The sequence below is a fragment of the Somniosus microcephalus genome, unplaced genomic scaffold (genome assembly GCF_052327205.1).
Source record: "Somniosus microcephalus isolate GS21.2 unplaced genomic scaffold, FLI_Smic_1.0 unresolved_chr9, whole genome shotgun sequence".
Lineage (NCBI taxonomy): Eukaryota > Metazoa > Chordata > Chondrichthyes > Squaliformes > Somniosidae > Somniosus > Somniosus microcephalus.
In genome coordinates, this window is record NW_028225187.1 from 1,835,153 (window position 1) to 1,856,038 (window position 20,886).

Consider the following 20,886-nt stretch of genomic DNA (forward strand, 5'->3'; position numbering starts at 1 on the left):
GCCATCTTTTGGATGAGATGTTAAATTGAGGCCCTGTTTGCTCTCTCAGGTGGATGTAAAAGATCCCATGGCATTATTTCAGGAAAGAAAGACTTGCATTTATATAGTGCCACCAGATATCCTAAAGTGCTTTATAGCCAATGAAGTACTACAATGAAGTAGTCACTGTTGTAATGTGGGAAAGAGCAGGGGAATTATCCCCAGTGTCCGAGCCAATGTTTATCCCTCAATCAACATAAAAAGTGATAGATTATCTGGTCATTATCACATTGCTGTTTGTGGGAGCTTGCTGTGCGCTAATTGACTGCCGCATTTCCTACATTACAACAGTGACTACACTGCAAAAGTACTTCATTGGCTGTAAAGTACTTTGGGACGTCTGGTGGTGGTGAAAGGCGCTATATAAATGCAAGTCTTCCTTTCTTCACTGGTCTCACCAGCGACCTCTTCTGGTGGTTGGTTGATTGACAGCTGAGATTCCGCGCATGCGCACTCGGAGCGGCGGTTTGGGCCGAGTTCGGCACAGCGACCCCTCCCGGTCACCAAGGGTAATGACCGCGCATGCCCAGAGGAGACCAACCCCCCCTCCCCCACTCGGAGCTGCGCCTGCACACTCGGATCCTGCCAGACGGAGTCGGCGCGGAGCCATTCCGGGGAAAGGCCTTGGTGTCGGTTCCAGAGTCGTGATCGGTGACGCGAAGTGAGTTTTCTCCGCTCCGATTGGGTGGAGAATGGCGCGGGGTGGATCGGGAGAGAATCGAGAGAAATAGAAAAACCTCAGAGTCCGCGAGGCCCCGGACCGAGCGGCGGCACTTGGACGGTGCACGTGATCTCCTCGGGGACACGTCACCCGGGCCCGCGGCCTGATTGACGGCAGCTTCCCACCAATAGGGAGCGAGCGGGGCGGGGCTGGAGGAGCGAGCCGGCGGCGGGTCCTCCAACCAATCGGGGAGCCCGAGGGGCGGGACTAGCGGCACCCAGTGGTGGGGATGGAGGAGCGAGCCGGTGGCGGGTCCTCCAACCAATCGGGGAGCCCGAGAGGCGGGACTTGCGCCGGCTGAGTGGGACAGAGGAGGCTGACGGGAGATTTAATTTAAATGAATTTAATTTCCCGCCTGCTCCAACCGCCCACCCTGCAACGTCACGACATCGCCGGCGTGCACCGACTGACACTGAGCTCTCCACCAATGAGCGTGGGGGGGCAGAGCCCGGAGGACCGACCGAGGGGCTTTGGTCCTCCAACCAATCGCGGTGAAGGAGGAGGCGGGGCCTGGGATCAGCCCGCCGCCATTTTGTAAAGGGGCCTGGTCAGGATCTGTGAGCCTGGGAAAGTTTATTTTTAATGTTCCTTTCCCATTTTACAGCTCAAACTAATTTTATTTTACAGAAGATACTTGTTTTAAACAGAGAAACATAGAAGATAGGAGCAGGAGTCGGCCATTCAGCCCCTCAAGCCTGCTCCGCCATTCAATGCGATCATGGCTGATCATAAAAAAAGCAGTTCGTTTTTAAATTGATGAAACAGAAACAAGAAACCCTGTGGAGCAAATGTGAATAAAAATATCTTTTCTCCCTGAATTAATTTTTTTAATATTAATTTTCTGCGTTTTTAATTATTAATTTCAAGCACTTTAAGAGAATATGGGAGTGGTGGGGGTTCTCTTAAAGGGACAGGCGCTCTCTTTTTCTATGAGTTTTCATTAAAGGAACCGCGTCCACGTGGATGACCGATTTTAAAGGGACAGCTTCTCCCTTTTTATAATGTATATTTAAGAGACTGACATTTAAAGTAGGGCTAATCCCCTGCTCCCGTGAGTGCTTGGTGAGAAATCAGGTGCTGTTTGCTCTCTCCCCCTCCCAATTTTCTGCCAAGGGACAGAAAGCAGAGAGTAGTGGTGAACGGTTTCTTTTCAGACTGGAGGGAGGTAAACAGTGATGTTCCCCAGGGGTCGGTATTAGGATCAATGTTCCCTCTTTTTTTGAGGTGCGTGTCCCCTTTAACGGGCTGCACGGCCCATTCAAATTTCCGCGCATGCGCGTTTATTCCATTTATAGGGCGGTGAGCCGGCTGCGCGGGACCTCCAGACCGCTGCGTGGCCGCGCAACTTAACATGAACATTGATTCAGACCACTGCTTTTTTTGATATATATTAATGACCTGGACTTGGGGATCCAGGGCAAAATTTCAAAATCTACAGATGACACGAAACTCGGAAATGTAGCAAACAATGAGGATAGTAACAGACTTCAGGAGGATGTAGCCAGACTGGTGAAATGGGCAGAAACGTGGCAGATTAAATTTAACGTAGAGAAGTGTGAAGTGATTCATTTTGGTAGGGAAATAAATAGTAGCTTGCCTTTCAAAAGCTAGGCTTTATTAACCTTAAAAAACCAGCAAGTACATGTTGAGCACCCAGTCTCAACCAAGCTGTAGAAAACTGAATTTAAGATGGCCACCACAGGTCACATGGAATCAACTAACCAATAAGTTTACAGCATATATCTCAAGGCAGGAAAACAGGCAACCAATTACAATGCTTCTTATAAAACAAGAATAATCACCACAGGCAGGAAGAATGAGGAGAGGCAATATAAACTAAATGGTCCAGTTTTCAACAGGGTGCAGGAACAGAGAGGCCTCGGGGGGTATGTACACAAATCTTAGAAGGTGGCAGGACAAGTTGAGAAGGCTGTTAATAAAGCAAACAGGATCCTTGACTTTATTAATCGAGGAATAGAGTACAAAAGCAAGGAAGTTATGCTAAGCCTTTATAAAACACTGGCTAGGCTTCCGCTGGGCACCACACTTTAGGAAGGATGTCAAGGCCTTGAGAGGGTGCAGAATAAATTTAGGAGAATTTGATCAAGGATGAGGGACTTCAGTTCTGTGGCGAGACGGGAGAAGCTGGGGTTGTTCTCCTTGGAGCAGAGAAGATTAAGAGGAGATTCTGTACTGTATCATTCTATGATGCTATTCTACACAGACACACACACACATAGTCAGACAGACACAGACACAGATACTCACAAAAATACAGTCACACACTCACATTTTTTCTGCATGAACTTTTATTATTAATTTCAAAGACTTTAAGAAAAACGTGGGAATGGTGGGCAGAGGGCTCTTAAAGGGACAGGGACTCTCCTTTTCAATGTGATTTTCATTAAAGGGACCAAGTCCCTCCTTGCCTGTGGAGGACCAATTTTAAAAGGACAGCGTCTCGAAATCAGGTGCTGTCTGCGTGTGAACCATCTCCTCCCAATTTCCTGCCAAACGATCCCTGTGGGCACCACTCCGCTCCAGGAGTGGCTCCTAGAATCATACAGCACAGAAGGAGGCCATTCAGCCCATTGTGCCTGTGCCGGCTCTTTGAAAGAGGTCATTTTAATTCACCGCTCCATTCCCACTCGGACCTCACCGTCCTTGGCCTCTTGTATTGTTCCACGGAAGCTCAACGTAAACTCGAGGAACAGCACCTCATCTTCCGATTAGGCAGTCTGCAGCCTTCCGGACTCAATATCGAGTTCAACAATTTCAGATCATAACCTCGGCCCCTATTTCATTTTTTCTTGTAATTTTTCCACTCCTTTCCCCCCCCCACCCAACCCTTTCCTTTTGTTTCTCACACCTGGCAGCTATGTCTTGCCCTGCCAGTACACTTTACACCTAATCTCAGCCTCTTACCATCTCGTCTAGCTTCTAATACCTTTCATTGTCTCTTTTAGTTCTTTTGTTTCTTTCATTCTTTTGTCCGATCGCAGCCTTGCCTCCGATCTATCTTCTTTTCTTTCCAGTTTTGAAGAAGGGTTCGACCCGAAACGTCAACTCAAATTTCTCTCCACGGATGTTGCCTGACCTGCTGAGCTTTTCCAGCATTTTCTGTTGTTACTTTGAAAGAGCTCTCCATTTAGTCCCACTCCCCTGCTCTGTCCCCATAGCCCTGCAAATGTTTCCCCTTCAAGTGTTTATCCAATTCCCCATTGAACGTTATTATTGACTCTGCTTCCACCGCCCTTTCAGGCAGCGCATTCCAGATCACAACAACTCGCTGCGTCAATAAAATTCTCCTCACCTCGCCGCTGGTTCTTTTGTCAATGACCTTAAATCTGTGTCCTCTGGTTACCGACCCTCCTGCCACTGGAACCAGTTTCTCCTTATAAGCTACAGCTATACAAAGCCCTGGTTAGACCCCAGAGAGTCATAACGGCACAGAAGGAGGCCATTCGGCTCATCGAGTCCGTGCCGGCTCTCTGTAGAGCAATCCAGTCAGTCCCATTCCCCCACTCTATCCCCGTAGCCCTGCAAGTTTATTTCCCTCAAGTGCCTATCCAGTCTCCCCTTGAAAACATTGAGTGTCTCCACTTCCACCACTTCCATCGGCAGCGAGTTCCAGGTCATCACCACTGGCTGCGTAAAAAAGTTTTTCCTCACATCCCCCCTGTATCTCTTGCCCAAAACCTTAAATCTGTGTCCCCTAGACCTTGTACCATCAACTAGTGGGAACAGCCTTTCCCTGTCTAGCCTATCCAAACCTGTCATAATCTTTTACACCTCATTCAAATCACCCCTCAACCTCCTTTGCTCTAATGAAAACAAATCCAGCTTCTCCAACCTGTCCTTGTAGCTAAGATCCCCCATCCCCGGAACCATTCTGGTGAATCTCCTCTGCACCCTCTCAAGGGCCTTCACACCCTTCCTAAAGTGTGGTGACCAGAACTGGATGCAATACTCCAGTTGTGGCCTAACCAGCGCTTTATAAAGGTTCAGCATAACTTCTCTACTTTTGTACTCAATACCTCTATTTATGAAGCCCAAGATCCCATATGCTTTGTTAACCACTCTCTCAATATGTCCTGCTACCTTCAGCGACCTACGCACATTAACTCCCAGGAACTCCCTGGAGCACTGTGTACAGTTCTGGGCACCGCACGTCAGAAAGGATATACTGGCCTTGGAAGGAGTGCAGCACAGATTCACCAGAATGTTACCCGGGCTCCAAGGGTTAGATTATGAGGAAGAGATTACATAAACTAGGCTTGTATTCCCTGGAATCTAGAAGGTTAAGGAGTGATTGAGGATTTTAGGATTTTGAAAGGAATTGGTAGAGTAGATAGAGAGAAACTTTTTCTGCTGGTGGGGAAGTCGAGGACAAGGGGACATCACCTTAAAATCAGAGCCAGGTCATTCAGGAGAGAAGTTGGGAAACACTTCTTCACACAAATGGTGGTAGAAGTGTGGAACCCTCTCCCACAGAAAGCAGTCAATGCCAGCTCAATTAATCATTTTAAATCCCAGAGCGATAGATTTTTGCTAGACAAGGGAGCAAAGGGATATGGAACCAAGGCAGGTGGGTGTAGTTAAGACACAGATCGGCCATGTTCTCATTGAATGGCGGAACAGGCTGGAGGGGCTGAATGGCCTCCTCCTGTTCCCATGCTCCTATTTACTCTATCAAAACCCTTCATGTTTTGAACACCTCGATTGAATCTCCGCTGCACCTTCTCTGCTCCAAGGAGAACAATCCCAGCTTCTCCAGTCTCTCCACGTAACTGAAATCCTCTGTGTATTTGTCGTGGCGCAGCCGGCTATAGCAAACAGCTTTCTTAAGAACATAAGAAATAGGAGCAGGAGCAGACCATTTGGCCCTTCAAGCCTGCTCCGCCATTCAATAAGATCATGGCTGATCTTTTACCTCATCTCCACCTTCCCGCCCGATCCCCATATCCCTCGATTCCCCATGAGTCCCAAAATCTATCGATCTCAGCCTTGATTATACTCAACAACTGAGCCTCCACAGCCCTCTGGGGCAGAGAATTCCAAAGATTCACAACCCTCTGAGTGAAGACATTTCTCCTCATCTCAGTCCTAAATGGTCAACCCAGTGGGGGAATTAAAAACCAGAGCGTGTCAGGAAGGGACAGAATGTATAATGATAAAGGTAAAGTAGTAAAAGGGGTAAAAGCAGGAATAAATTGTCAGAAAACATATTTGAAAGTTCTTTATCTGAATGCACGCAGCATTCGTAACAAAATTGATGAGTTGATGGTGCAAATAACTACACATGGGTATGATCTGGTGGCCATTATGGAAACATGGCTGCAAGATAATCATGACTGGGAACTAAACATACAAGGGTATTTGACAATTAGGAAGGACAGACAGGAAGGAAAGGGAGGTGGGGTTGCTATGTTAATCAAGGATGGAATCACTGCAATAGTCAGAAATGATATTGGGTCAAAGGATCAGGATAGTGAAACAGTTTGGGTGGAGATAAGGAATAATAAGGGGAAAAAGTCACTCGTGGGCGTAGTCTATAGGCCTCCTAACAGTTGCAACTCTGTTGGTCGGAGTATAAATCAGGAAATAGTTGGGGCTTGTAATAAGGGAACAGCTATAATCATGGGGGATTTTAACTTTCATATTGACTGGACAAATCAAATTGGGCATGGCAGCATTGAGGAAGAGTTCATAGAGTGTATTAGGGACGGGTTCCTTGAGCAGTATGTAACTGAACCAACCAGGGGGCAGGCAATCTTAGATCGGGTCCTGTGTAATGAGACAGGATTAATAAAACATGTCCCAGTAAAGGATCCCCTTGGAATGAGTGACCATAATATGGTTGAATTCCAAATTCAGTTTGAGGGTGAAAGAGTTGGATCTCAAACCAGCGTACTAAGCTTAAATAAAGGAGACTGAAGGTATGAGAGTAGAATTGACTAAAGTGGACTGGGAAAACAGATTAAAGTGTAAGTCGGTACAAGAGCAGTGGTCTACATTCAAGGAGATATTTCACATCTTTCAAGATAAATATATTCCACTGAGGAAAAAGGGGAGTAAAAGAAAAGACAGCCATCTGTGGCTTAGTAAAGTAACAAAGGGTAGTATTCGACTGAAAACAAGGGCATATAAATTAGCCAAATCTAGTGGGAGGATAGAAGATTGGGAAGCATTTAAAAGCCAGCAAACAATAACTAAAAGATTAATTAAGAAAGGGAAGATAGATTATGAAAGTAAACTAGCAAAAAATATAAAAACAGGTAGCAAGAGTTTCTACAGCGATATAAAAAGAAAAAGGGTGGCTAAAGTGAACGTTGGTCCCTTAGAGGATGGGACCGGGAAAGTAGTGGTGGGGAACATGGAGATGGCAAAGATGCTGAACAAATATTTTGTATCAGTCTTTACAGTAGAGGACACTAAAAATATCCCAACACTGGACAAACAGGGGGCAATTGGGGGGGAGGAGCTAAACACGATTAAAATAACTAAAGAGATGGTACTCAGTAAAATAATGGGACTTAAGGCGGATAAATCCCCCGGACCTGCTGGCCTACATCCTAGGGTCTTGAGAGAAGTGGCGGTAGGGATTGTGGATGCATTGGTGATTATTTTCCAGAACTCCCTGGACTCAGGAAAGGTCCTGGCAGATTGGAAAACTGCTAATGTAACACCCTTATTTAAGAAGGGAAGTAGACAAGAAGCTGGAAACTATAGACCAGTTAGCCTAACATCTGTGGTTGGCAAAATGTTGGAGTCCATTATTAAGGAAACAGTATCAGAGCATTTGGATAAACATAATTTAATAGGACAGAGTCAGCATGGTTTTACGAAGGGGAAGTCATGTTTGACAAATTTGCTCGAATTCTTTGAGGATGTAACATACAGGGTGGATAAAGGGGAACCAGTGGATGTAGTGTATTTGGACTTCCAAAAGGCATTTGACAAGGTTCCACACAAAAGATTACTGATCAAGATAAAAAATCACGGGATTGGGGGTAATATACTGGCATGGGTGGAAGATTGGCTATCTAACAGAAAGCAAAGAGTTGGGATAAATGGTTCGTTCTCGGGCTGGCAATCAGTAACTAGTGGTGTCCCACAGGGATCAGTGCTGGGACCCCAACTCTTTACAATCTAACGATTTGGGGGAAGTGACCGAGTGCAACATATCCAAGTTTGCCGACGATACAAAGATGGGAGGGAAAGCAGTGAGTGAAGAGGACATAAAAAACCTGCAAAAGGACATAGACAGGCTAAATGAGTGGGCAGAGATTTGGCAGATGGAATATAATGTTGGAAAGTGTGAGGTTATGCACTTTGGCAGGAAAAATCAAAGAGCAAGTTATTATCTAAATGGAGAGAAACTGCAAAGTGCTACAGTACAAAGGGATCTGGGGGTCCTGGTGCATGAAACACAGAAGGTTAGTATGCAGGTGCAGCAGGTGATCAGGAAGGCCAATGGAATCTTGGCTTTTATTGCAAGGGGGATGGAGTATAAAAGCAGGGAAGTCTTGCTGCAGTTATACAGGGTATTGGTGAGGCCACACCTGGAATACTGCATGCAGTTTTGGTTTCCATATTTAAGAAAAGATATACTTGCTCTCGAGGCGGTTCAGAGAAGGTTCACTCGGTTGATTCCAGAGATGAGGGGGTTGACGTATGAGGAAAGGTTGAGTAGGTTGGGACTCTACTCATTGGAGTTCAGAAGAATGAGAGGCGATCTTATCGAAACATAGAAGATTGTGAGGGGGCTTGATCGGGTGGATACAGTGAGGATGTTTCCACTGATGGGTGAGACTAGAACTAGGGGGCATAATCTTAGAATAAGGGGCTGCCCTTTCAAAACTGAGATGAGGAGAAACTTCTTCACTCAGAGGGTAGTAAATCTATGGAATTTGCTACCCCAGAGAGCTGTGGAAGCTGCAACATTAAATAAATTTAAAATGGAGATAGACATTTTCCTAGCAGATAAGGGAATTAGGGGTTGCGGGGAGCGGGCAGGGAAGTGGACGTGAGTCTAGATTCAGATCAGCCATGATCCTATTGAATGGCGGAGCAGGCCCGAGGGGCCGTATGGCCTACTCCTGCTCCTATTTTTTATGTTCTTATGTTCTTATGCTTACAGGATGGTTTCCTGGACCAATATGTCGAGGAACCAACCAGAGATCAGGTCATCTTAGACTGGGTATTATGTAACGAGAAAGGATTAATCAGTAATCTTGTTGTACGAGGCCCCTTGGGTCGGAGTGATCATAATATGATCGAATTCTTAATTAAGATGGAGAATGAAATTGTTGACTCAGAGACTAGGGTCCTAAATTTAAATAAAGGAAACTACGATGGTCTGAGGAACGAGTTGGGTAGCATTGATTGGGGAATGTCACTCAAAGGGTTGACGGTGGATAGGCAATGGCAAACATTCAAAGACCGCATGGATGAACTACAGAATTTGTTCATCCTAGTTTGGCATAAAAATAAAACAAAAAAGGTGACTCAACCGTGGCTAACAAGGGAAATTAGGGATAGCATAAGTTCCAAGGAGAGGACATATAAATTGGCCAGAAAAAGCAGTAAACCTGAGGATTGGGAGAAGTTTAGGATTCAACAAAGGAGGACAAAGGGATTAATTAAGAAGGGGAAAATAGAATATGAGAGTAAGCTTGCAGGGAACATATAAACTGACTGTAAAAGCTTTTATAGATATGTGAAGAGAAAAAGAACATAAGAACATCAGAAGTAGGAGCAGAAGTAGACCATACGGCCCCTCGGGCCTGCTCCGCCATTCAATAGGATTGTGGCTGATCCGAACCTTAGCCCTGCCGAGGACGCCTGGCCGGCGAACTGGCAAGAGTTGGAGGCCAAAGTCACCACTCGCTTAGGACGCTGGACAGGACTGCTCCGAGTGTTGTCCTACAGGGGTCGAGCGCTGGTCATAAACCAGCTGGTGGCCGCCATGTTGTGGTACCGGTTGGTCACTTTGATCCCTCCCCCTGCGTTTGTCGCCAAGATGCAGAAGAAGCTCATCGACTTCTTCTGGGACAAAAGGAAGCACTGGGTCTCTGCCGTGGTTCTGAGTCTTCCGCTTAGGGAGGGCAGTCAGGCGCTGGTGTGCCTTCGCACCCAGGCTGCGACTTTCCATCTTCAGACGCTGCAGAGATACCTGTATGTCGAGAATCCTCCGAGATGGTGTGCACTGGCGACGTATTTTTTCCGCCAGCTGCACGGCCTCAATTACGAAATGCAGCTCCTGTTTGTGAAAGTGGGCGGCACGCGTGCCAGCCTGCAGGAGCTGCCTGTCTTTTACAAGGAACTGCTATGGGTTTGGAACTACGTCGCTTCCAGGCGGAGCTCTCCCCCGTCAGGAATGGTGGCTGTCCTTCGGGAGCCGCTGCTCAGGAATCTGCACCTCCATGACCGCGGGTTCAGGCAGCTGGCGGAGGGCAGGGCTGTGCCTGGCAAGGTGACCAGAGTCGGGGACCTGCTCGATGGTGGAGGAGCGAGCTGGATGGCGCCGGAGGAGTTGGCGCGGCGCATGTCTTGGGCCAACGTCCAGCTCGCGGTCAAAGCCATCGAGTCGATGAAAGCGACACTGCTCCCCGGTGCCACAAGGTGTATCGAGGCAGCTCAAGCACGTGAGGCAATCCCATCCGAGCTTTCCCCCGTTCGGACGGAATTCCTCATCGGCGCCCGGCCCCGAAACTCCCCTCGGGAACCGGCGCCTCACAACTTGAGCCATCTCGAGGAAATACCCTCCATGCCTTTTCATTCCATACGGAGGTGTTTCCTGTACAGGCTGCTCCTGCACACTCTCCACTTTGCCATCTTCGCCTGCCGTCCGGACACGCCTTGGCGTGCCGTCTTGCCTTCTGGCGGAGGCGGAGGTCCCCAATGGAGGGCTCTCTATGCGGGAGTCCTCCCTTGTTCTATTGGGGACTTGGCCTGGAGGGTGTTGCATGGAGCAGTCCCGTGCAATATATTTTTTAATAGGTTCACGGACTCCCAGGCCGCCTGTTTTTTCTGCGGCCTGGAGGAGTCCGTTTTTCATATATATACGGAGTGTGAGAGGTTGCAGCCCCTCTTCCATTATTTGAAGGGGCTGTTCCTCGATTTTTGGTTGCACTTCAGTCCCACGCTCTTGATCTACGGTCACCCGGTGCGGAGGGGAGCGGGCAGGTTGGAAGACCTCCTCGTGGGTCTGCTCCTGGGCCTGGCTAAAAAAGCCATCAATTGGTCCAGGCAGCGGGCGGTCGAGGGGGTCGTCCAGCCGGATTGCCTGCCTCTCTTCCGCGGCCATGTTCGCGCCTGGGTGGCCCTGGAGATGGAGCACGCAGTGTCCGCCGGCACGCTCGAGTATTTCCACGACCGGTGGGCGCCGCGGGGACTGGAGTGCATAATTGATTTGGACAACCAAATTTTAATTTGATTTGTTAAGGTATATTTAAAGTTTTATTAGTTACAGTCTATTTGTTTATGTTTGGTTCAACCAAAAGAGTGCCCCTCTGGATCCTTTGGATTGGTGGGAGTCTTACTTATAAGAGCTGGGTTTTACTCATAAGGGCTGGGTCGGTGATGAATGATGGTTGCCCTGTGTTAATATTATGTTCTGTTCTTACTTGCCTTGAGTTTTAAGCCTTAACCTCTTGGATTCAGACCATTGTTCGGCACTTCAATTTTATTAAGTAACAACTTTTGGAAGATGGATCGATTATTGAAACCAGAGCGTTTGGATATCGATCCCCATTCGGCAGATGCGTCGAAGAAATTTACGCATTGGCTTCGATGTTTTGAACACTTCATCGCATCATTCACTGATCCGACGGTTAACAAGTTGGGTCTTTTAACCAACTTGGTAAGTCATCAAACTTACTTCATAATTGAAGATATTACTACTTATGAAGAGGCCCTGGCAGCCCTTAAAGCCCAGTACCTTAAGTCGGTCAACGAAGTATACGCCAGGTATCTTTTGTCTACTCGCAGGCAATTACCTGAGGAATCTCTGGACGATTTCCTGCAGGACCTTAAGGCTTTGGCTAAGGATTGCAACTACAAGGCTGTCTCTGCCATAGTGTATCAGGAAGAAGCCATCCATGATTCTTTCATATCTGGTCTCTGATCTAATTATATTAGACAGAGACTTCTCGAGAATGACTCGTTAGTTTTAAAAATGGTCGTCGCTACTGCTCGATCATTAGAGGTAGCCCAGAAGAATTTAGAAGTGTATGCATCTGCCCATGCGTCTCTTTCAGCCTCGTGTGCTCCAAGTATGGAGGCATCCATAACACCAAAGGAGCCTCCACTTAATCCTATTGTTGCGGCTGTACCCCATGGGTCTAAGTGTTATTTTTGTGGCCAATCTAAACATCCCAGGCAAAGATGCCCAGCCAGAGAGGCTACCTGTTTTAAATGTAAGAAACGGGGACATTTTAGTAAAGTGTGTAAGGGTAATCTTGTACCCGATGTTTTCTCTGCTGTTGCCTCGGTTACGGTTGACCAGCCCATACCGAGTTCCTTGTCGAAATCTATGATGGACATCAAGATTAATGGTCGTCCTACTGGGTGTTTGATAGACTGTGGCAGTACTGAAAGTTTTATACACCCCAACCTTGTTAACTCCTGTTCATTGAAGGTGTATCCTACTCGAAGTGAAATCGTGATGGCGTCTAAGTCCCTTACTTCGGAGGTAACTGGATATTGTAAAGTCACATTGACCGTTAAGGATACGGAGTATAAGGACTTTAAACTCCTCATATTACCTCAGTTGTGTGTGAACTTAATTTTAGGCTTGGACTTCCAGTGTCAGCATGAGAGCGTCACCCTTAAGTATGGTGGATCCCAGCCTCCGCTCACAGTCTGCGGCCTTTCTACTTTAAAAATAAGTCCGCCTTCTTTGTTCGTGAACCTTGCTCCTAATTGTAGGCCTATAGCGACTAAGAGTCGACGGTATAGTTCAGAAGATAAAAAATTTATAAAAGAGGAAGTGGAAAGGCTTCAACGGGAGGGAATCATCGAACACAGTAATAGCCCGTGGTGTGCCCAGGTGGTGGTGGTTAAAACTAATGAAAAGAAAAGACTTGTGGTCGATTATAGCCAGACTATAAACTTGTATACCCAATTAGATGCCTATCCTTTGCCTCGTATTTCTGAGATGGTGAACCAGATAGCTCAGTACCGCGTGTTCTCCACCATTGATTTAAAGTCTGCCTACCATCAACTCCCCATTAAAATAGAAGACCGACCTTATACGGCTTTCGAAGCTAATGGGCACCTGTACCAATTCCTTAGGGTGCCCTTTGGAGTGACGAATGGGGTATCCATCTTCCAACGGGAGATGGATCGTATGGTGGATGAATACGCATTGGAAGCAACATTCCCGTACCTGGACAATGTTACTATCCGTGGGCGCGACCAACGGGAGAATGATCAAAATCTCACGAAGTTCCGAGAGACTGCAAAGAGGTTAAACCTGACCGACAACGAAAACAAGTGTACCTTCAATACTACACGTTTGTGTATTCTTGGTTGCGTTGTGGAGAATGGGGTAATTGGGCCGGATCCTGAAAGATTACGCTGTAGGAGTCTACGTACTCCTAGCAAAAAATACTGAACTCGGAGAGGTTCAACAGAAAAGGTTTAATTGTTGAGACTGCATGTTGAACACAAAAATGGCGTCAGAGACTACACCAAGTCCGACTGCCTTTCATCAGTCCACAGCTTCGACTGCTCCTCCCCTGCTCTGGGCTTAACTATGTTGCAGATCGAGTTTCTTAAAGGTATGATCCTTCTTAAAGGCATGACGCCTGATTTATAGTCTACGGACCGAAAAGCGGATTGTGTCCTTTCTGTGATCGGTACGCCACAACGCCCACTTAAGGAATTACCTTTACCTCACACTGTAAAAGCTTTAAGAAAGTGTCTGGGATTCTTCTCGTACTATGCCCAGTGGGTGGCTAACTACTCAGATAAAGTCCGACCTCATTAAGTCAATGTCTTTTCCGCTGTCGGTGGAAGCTCAGGAGGCTTTTTTTAATATCAAACGGGACATTGAGAAGGCAGTGGTATGTGCCGTGGATGAGAAGATCCCTCTTCAAGTGGAAAGTGATGCATCTGATTTTGCGTTGGCAGCAACTCTTAACCAAGCTGGTAGACCAGTAGCTTTCTTCTCTCGTACATTGCAAGGACCAGAAGTTCGACATTCTTCAGTGGAAAAGGAGGCACAGGCAATTATTGAAGCAGTCAGGTATTGGAGACATTATCTCGCTGGCCGACGTTTTACGCTCATTACTGACCAGCGATCTGTGGCCTTTATGTTCAATACTAAGCAGAGAGGCAAGATCAAAAATGATAAGATTTTAAGATGGCGAATAGAACTGTCAACATATGACTATGATATTCAGTACAGGCCTGGAGTATTTAATGAGCCATCGGATGCTTTGTCACGAGGAGTATGTGCTAGTCTGGGTATAGATAAGCTTCAAAGTCTCCACGACGCACTCTGCCACCCTGGGGTTACCAGAATGAACCACTTCATTAAGTCTCACAATCTACACTACTCTGTTGAGGAGGTCCGGACAATGAACAGAACCTGTCGTGTTTGTGCTGAATGCAAACCCCACTTCTATAAGCCGTCCGAGCCAGCCCATCTTATTAAAGCAACTCGACCATTTGAGCGTTTGAGTCTCGATTTTAAAGGTCCCCTTCCATCGAGTGACCGTAATGTCTATTTTCTTAATATTATAGACGAGTACTCTCGGTTCCCTTTTGTTATCCCCTGTCTGGATGTGACCAGTGCTGTTGTAATTAAATGCCTCTGCCAACTGTTTTCCTTGTTCAGCATGCCTAACTATATACATAGTGATAGGGGTTCTTCCTTTATGAGTGAAGAATTGCGACAGTTTTTGCTATCGAAAGGGATTGCAACGAGTAGGACTACCAGCTATAACCCTCGTGGTAATGGGCAGGTCGAGAAAGAAAATGCGACAGTGTGGAAGGCTATCGTATTGTCTCTGAAGTCGCGAGGCCTGCCGACCTCTTGCTGGCAGGATGTCCTTCCAGACATGCTGCATTCCATAAGGTCTCTTTTGTGTACAGTGACGAATGCCACTCCTCATGAAAGGATGTTTAGCTTTCCAAGAAAAGCTACTAATGGAGTATCGTTACCCACATGGTTGACGACCACGGGCCCTGTGCTGTTGCGCAGACATGTGAGAGGCCACAAGACTGATCCACTGGTGGAGGAAGTACAACTCCCCCATGCTAATCCCCAGTATGCGTACATTCAATATCTGGATGGGCGAGAGGATACGGTCTCTATTAAAGATCTTGCACCTGCTGGAGCTCAAAAAGAGTTTGACTCTGAGAGTAGAGTTTTTAATCATGGTATTGGACCTTTAGAGACACAAACTCTCAGTGTGGAAAACACTGATCATTCTGGGACTTTGAATGAACCGGAGTTAGTACCCTGGGAGGAGCCTCAGCAAGAGTTACGTCATTCCCAGAGGACTATTAGACCTCCTGACAGACTGAATCTATAGCAGGGGGTGAATGTGATGAAATAACTCTGTGTTCTGGCATTTGTGTTCTGGCATTTGTATTGGCTGTTGTGTTGTACTTGTTAATGTCTGGAATGTTTTACAGGTGTAATCACTAATGCTCTTCCCTAGCCCGGCCCCTCTGGATTGGTGTGAGTCTTACTTATAAGAGCTGGGTTGTACTCATAAGGGCTGGGTCGGTGATGAATGATGGTTGCCCTGTGTTAATATTATATTATGTTATGTTCTTACTTAATAAAAGCCTTGAGTTATAAGCCTTAACCTCTTGGATTCAGACCGTTGTTTGGCACTTCAGTAAGGGTAAACCGGGAGAGCTTCTTCTCCCCTCTGATATAAAGGGTCGACGTCCGCCTTATTCCCTATCAATCACTCAGAGTCCTGCGAGGCCTCCCGCCTGATCCATTACACCAAACGCCAGACCATCTCCTCCCTGGAGATCCAGACCGCCGTCCGCCTCCTGCTGCCCGGGGGAACTGGCCAAGCACGCCGTCTCGGAGGGGACAAAAGCAGTCACCAAATACACCAGCTGCAAATAAAGCCTCTCGTTCCTCCCACCTTAAAAACTCAACCCAAAGGCTCTTTTCAGAGCCACTCACGAGATCCAGAAGGGACTATTTATTTTCATTTGACTAATGACATTTGAAATATGGACAGAATGAAACTCTTTTAAAAAATGTTTTATCATCCTTTCTTTATTTGACCCTCACTTTCATTTTTTTGTCGTATGTTCAGATTTTGCTGGTGTGTTTTTGTAATACAGTATATCGTTAATTTAAAATAGATTGAAATTGAACAAATATATAACAAAATGATGCATTGTCACTGCCCTGTTTTGTACAAAGCACTCATTTATAAGCGGGTCGCTGAAAAGCTAAAATGAAATTAAATCTGTCAATTCAGGAACCAGTAATTTTAAAGGATCAATTTGCCATAATTCAAATTTAATAATTAATTATTCAGTCTCACAGATGCCATTTTAATGATTATTCAGTCCCACAGACGCTATAATTTTAATCAAAATGATTATTCAATCCCACAGTTGCAATGATTTCAATAACTGGTTAATATTCAGTCCCACAGATGCAATGATTTTAATAAAAGTTAATATTCAGTCCAACAGATGCAATGATTGTAATAACTGGTTAATATTCAGTCCCACAGATGCAATGATTTTAATAACTGGTTAATATTCAGTCCCACAGATGCAATGATTTTAATAACTGGTTAATATTCAGTCCCACAGATGCAATGATTTCAATAACTGGTTAATATTCAGTCCCACAGATGCAATGATTTCAATAACTGGTTAATATTCAGTCCCACAGATGCAATGATTTTAATAACTGGTTAATATTCAGTCCCACAGATGCAATGATTGTAATAACTGGTTAATATTCAGTCCCACAGATGCAATGATTTCAATAACTGGTTAATATTCAGTCCCACAGATGCAATGATTTCAATAACTGGTTAATATTCAGTCCCACAGATGCAATGATTTTAATAACTGGTTAATATTCAGTCCCACAGATGCAATGATTTTAATAACTGGTTAATATTCAGTCCCACAGATGCAATGATTTTAATAACTGGTTAATATTCAGTCCCACAGATGCAATGATTTCAATAACTGGTTAATATTCAGTCCCACAGATGCAATGATTTTAATAACTGGTTAATATTCAGTCCCACAGATGCAATGATTTTAATAACTGGTTAATATTCAGTCCCACAGATGCAATGATTTTAATAACTGGTTAATATTCAGTCCCACAGATGCAATGATTGTAATAACTGGTTAATATTCAGTCCCACAGATGCAATGATTTTAATAACTGGTTAATATTCAGTCCCACAGATGCAATGATTGTAATAACTGGTTAATATTCAGTCCCACAGATGCAATGATTTTAATAACTGGTTAATATTCAGTCCCACAGATGCAATGATTTTAATAACTGGTTAATATTCAGTCCCACAGATGCAATGATTTTAATAACTGGTTAATATTCAGTCCCACAGATGCAATGATTGTAATAACTGGTTAATATTCAGTCCCACAGATGCAATGATTTTAATAACTGGTTAATATTCAGTCCCACAGATGCAATGATTTTAATAACTGGTTAATATTCAGTCCCACAGATGCAATGATTTTAATAACTGGTTAATATTCAGTCCCACAGATGCAATGATTTTAATAACTGGTTAATATTCAGTCCCACAGAGGGCCATCACTTTAACAAGAACGAGTCCGATTCACAGACGAGCTCTTATTCTATAAGCCGCCTTTTTCGTTGGTGTCCGAGGTTGGAGCGGATTGAAAAACGCGCCAATCAGAGGCAGAGATTTGCGGGTTTTCAGCCAATCAGAAGGTTCGGCTGGGCCGGCGGCTGCTATAGCCGCAGCCCGGAGGAACAGAGTTAGAGCGGAGTCCGCCCAGCGGGGGAAGGACATCCGCAGCCCACCCGGGGGAGGGAGGACGGACCTGGGCTATGACGTCACCCGCGCGCTGCGGCGGTTGAACGGCCGATCAGAAGCCACGTGACACCGGCGCAGGCGGCGGCCTTTCAACATAGTGGGCGGGACACCGAGGCGTTGCGGGCTGCGATTGGTGGTGCAAGCTGTCAATCTACCAGTCGCAGCCAATAGAAGAGACGGACTCCGTGAGGGACTTTAAGCGCGCGCTGTGTGGCCGCAGTGCGCATGCTCGGTGCTGCTCGCAGTCCCCGGATGAGGCTCCGGTTTGAGGAAGGAGATAAAATGGCGGCGGGACTGAGGAGCGGCGGATGGTGCGGTGAGTGTGGATCAGAGAATCTCCGACATTTACAGCAGCGCCGGCCTCTCTCAGGCAATCTAGGGTCGGAGTGTGGGGCCCAGTGAGATCAGACAGTGTGTAACCCGGGCCCAGTGAGATCAGACAGTGTGTAACCCGGGGAGGATGGGCCCAGTGTGATCAGACAGTGTGTAACCCGGGGAGGATGGGCCCAGTGAGATCAGACAGTGTGTAACCCGGGGAGGATGGGCCCAGTGAGATCAGACAGTGTGTAACCCGGGGAGGATGGGCCCAGTGAGATCAGACAGTGTGTAACCCGGGGAGGATGGGCCCAGTGAGATCAGACAGTGTGTAACCCGGGGAGGATGGGCCCAGTGAGATCAGACAGTGTGTAACCCGGGGAGGATGGGCCCAGTGAGATCAGACAGTGTGTAACCCGGGGAGGATGGGCCCAGTGAGATCAGACAGTGTGTAACCCAGGGAGGATGGGCCCAGTGAGATCAGACTGTGTGTAACCCGGGGAGGATGGGCCCAGTGAGATCAGACAGTGTGTAACCCGGGGAGGATGGGCCCAGTGAGATCAGACAGTGTGTAACCCGGGGAGGATGGGCCCAGTGAGATCAGACAGTGTGTAACCCGGGGAGGATGGGCCCAGTGAGATCAGACAGTGTGTAACCCGGGGAGGATGGGCCCAGTGAGATCAGACAGTGTGTAACCCGGGGAGGATGGGCCCAGTGAGATCAGACAGTGTGTAACCCGGGGAGGATGGGCCCAGTGTGATCAGAGAATGTGTAACCCGGGGAGGATGGGCCCAATGAGATCAGACAGTGTGTAACCTGGGGAGGATGGGCCCAGTGAGATCAGACAGTGTGTAACCCGGGGAGGATGGGCCCAGTGAGATCAGACAGTGTGTAACCCGGGGAGGATGGGCCCAGTGAGATCAGACAGTGTGTAACCCGGGGAGGATGGGCCCAGTGAGATCAGACAGTGTGTAACCCGGGGAGGATGGGCCCAGTGAGATCAGACAGTGTGTAACCCGGGGAGGATGGGCCCAGTGAGATCAGACAGTGTGTAACCCGGGGAGGATGGGCCCAGTGAGATCAGACAGTGTGTAACCCGGGGAGGATGGGCCTAGTGAGATCAGACAGTGTGTAACCCGGGGAGGATGGGCCCAGTGAGATCAGACAGTGTGTAACCCGGGGAGGATGGGCCCAGTGAGATCAGACAGTGTGTAACCTGGGGAGGATGGGCCCAGTGAGATCAGACAGTGTGTAACCCGGGGAGGATGGGCCTAGTGAGATCAGACAGTGTGTAACCCGGGGAGGATGGGCCCAGTGAGATCAGACAGTGTGTAACCCGGGGAGGATGGGCCCAGTGAGATCAGACAGTGTGTAACCCGGGGAGGATGGGCCCAGTGAGATCAGACAGTGTGTAACCCGGGGAGGATGGGCCCAGTGAGATCAGACAGCGTGTAACCTGGGGAGGATGGGCCCAGTGAGATCAGACAGTGTGTAACCCGGGGAGGATGGGCCCAGTGAGATCAGACAGTGTGTAACCCGGGGAGGATGGGCCCAGTGTGATCAGACAGTGTGTAACCCGGGGAGGATGGGCCCAGTGTGATCAGACAGTGTGTAACCCGGGGAGGATGGGCCCAGTGAGATCAGACAGTGTGTAACCCGGGGAGGATGGGCCCAGTGAGATCAGACAGTGTGTAACCCGGGGAGGGTGGGCCCAGTGAGATCAGACAGTGTGTAACCCGGGGAGGATGGGCCCAGTGAGATCAGACAGTGTGTAACCCGGGGAGGATGGGCCCAGTGAGATCAGACAGTGTGTAACCCGGGGAGGATGGGCCCAGTGAGATCAGACAGTGTGTAACCCGGGGAGGATGGGCCCAGTGAGATCAGACAGTGTGTAACCCGGGGAGGATGGGCCCAGTGAGATCAGACAGTGTGTAACCCGGGGAGGATGGGCCCTGTGAGATCAGACAGTGTGTAACCCGGGGAGGATGGGCCCAGTGAGATCAGACAGTGTGTAACCCGGGGAGGATGGGCCCAGTGAGATCAGACAGTGTGTAACCCGGGGAGGATGGGCCCAGTGAGATCAGACAGTGTGTAACCCGGGGAGGATGGGCCCAGTGAGATCAGACAGTGTGTAACCCGGGGGGGATGGGCCCAGTGAGATCAGACAGTGTGTAACCCGGGGAGGATGGGCCCAGTGAGATCAGACAGTGTGTAACCCGGGGAGGATGGGCCCAGTGAGATCAGACAGTGTGTAACCCGGGGAGGATGGGCCCAGTGAGATCAGACAGTGTGTAACCCGGGGAGGATGGGCCCAGTGAGATCAGACACTGTGTAACCCGGGGAGGATGGGCCCAGTGAGATCAGACAGTGTGTAACCCGGGGAGGATGGGCCCAGTGAGATCAGACAGTGTGTAACCCGGGGAGGATGGGCCCAGTGAGATCAGACAGTGTGTAACCCGGGGAGGATGGGCCCAGTGAGATCAGACAGTGTGTAACCCGGGGAGGATGGGCCCAGTGTGATCAGACAGTGTGTAACCTGGGGAGGATGGGCCCAGTGTGATCAGACAGTGTGTAACCCGGGGAGGATGGGCCCAGTGAGATCAGACAGTGTGTAACTCGGGGAGGATGGGCCCAGTGAGATCAGGCAGTGTGTAACCCGGGGAGGATGTGTCCAGTGAGATCAGACAGTGTGTAACCCGGGGAGGATGGGCCCAGTGAGATCAGACAGTGTGTAACCCGGGGAGGATGGGCCCAGTGAGATCA

At 47.8% G+C, this 20,886-nt stretch overlaps 1 protein-coding gene and 1 long non-coding RNA gene across 3 annotated transcripts in view; both read left to right on the forward strand.

Annotated features, from left to right (window-relative positions):
* Positions 1-1,299: 1,299 nt before the first annotated feature.
* LOC147084210 (uncharacterized) lies at positions 1,300-4,077 on the forward strand. Its single transcript, XR_015075813.1, has 2 exons — positions 1,300-1,550; positions 3,796-4,077. It is a non-coding gene; the product is annotated as an uncharacterized LOC147084210 (long non-coding RNA).
* Positions 4,078-17,941: 13,864 nt separating this feature from the next.
* Positions 17,942-20,886, forward strand: part of LOC147084211 (uncharacterized) — a 72,909-nt gene continuing 69,964 nt past the window's right edge. The window contains exon 1 of one of the 2 annotated variants that reach the window (XM_085979484.1): positions 17,942-18,124. The gene's annotated coding sequence lies outside the window, so the exon portion shown is untranslated. The remainder of the gene's footprint in view (positions 18,125-20,886) is intronic. The other variant, XR_015075848.1, reaches the window with a different exon arrangement.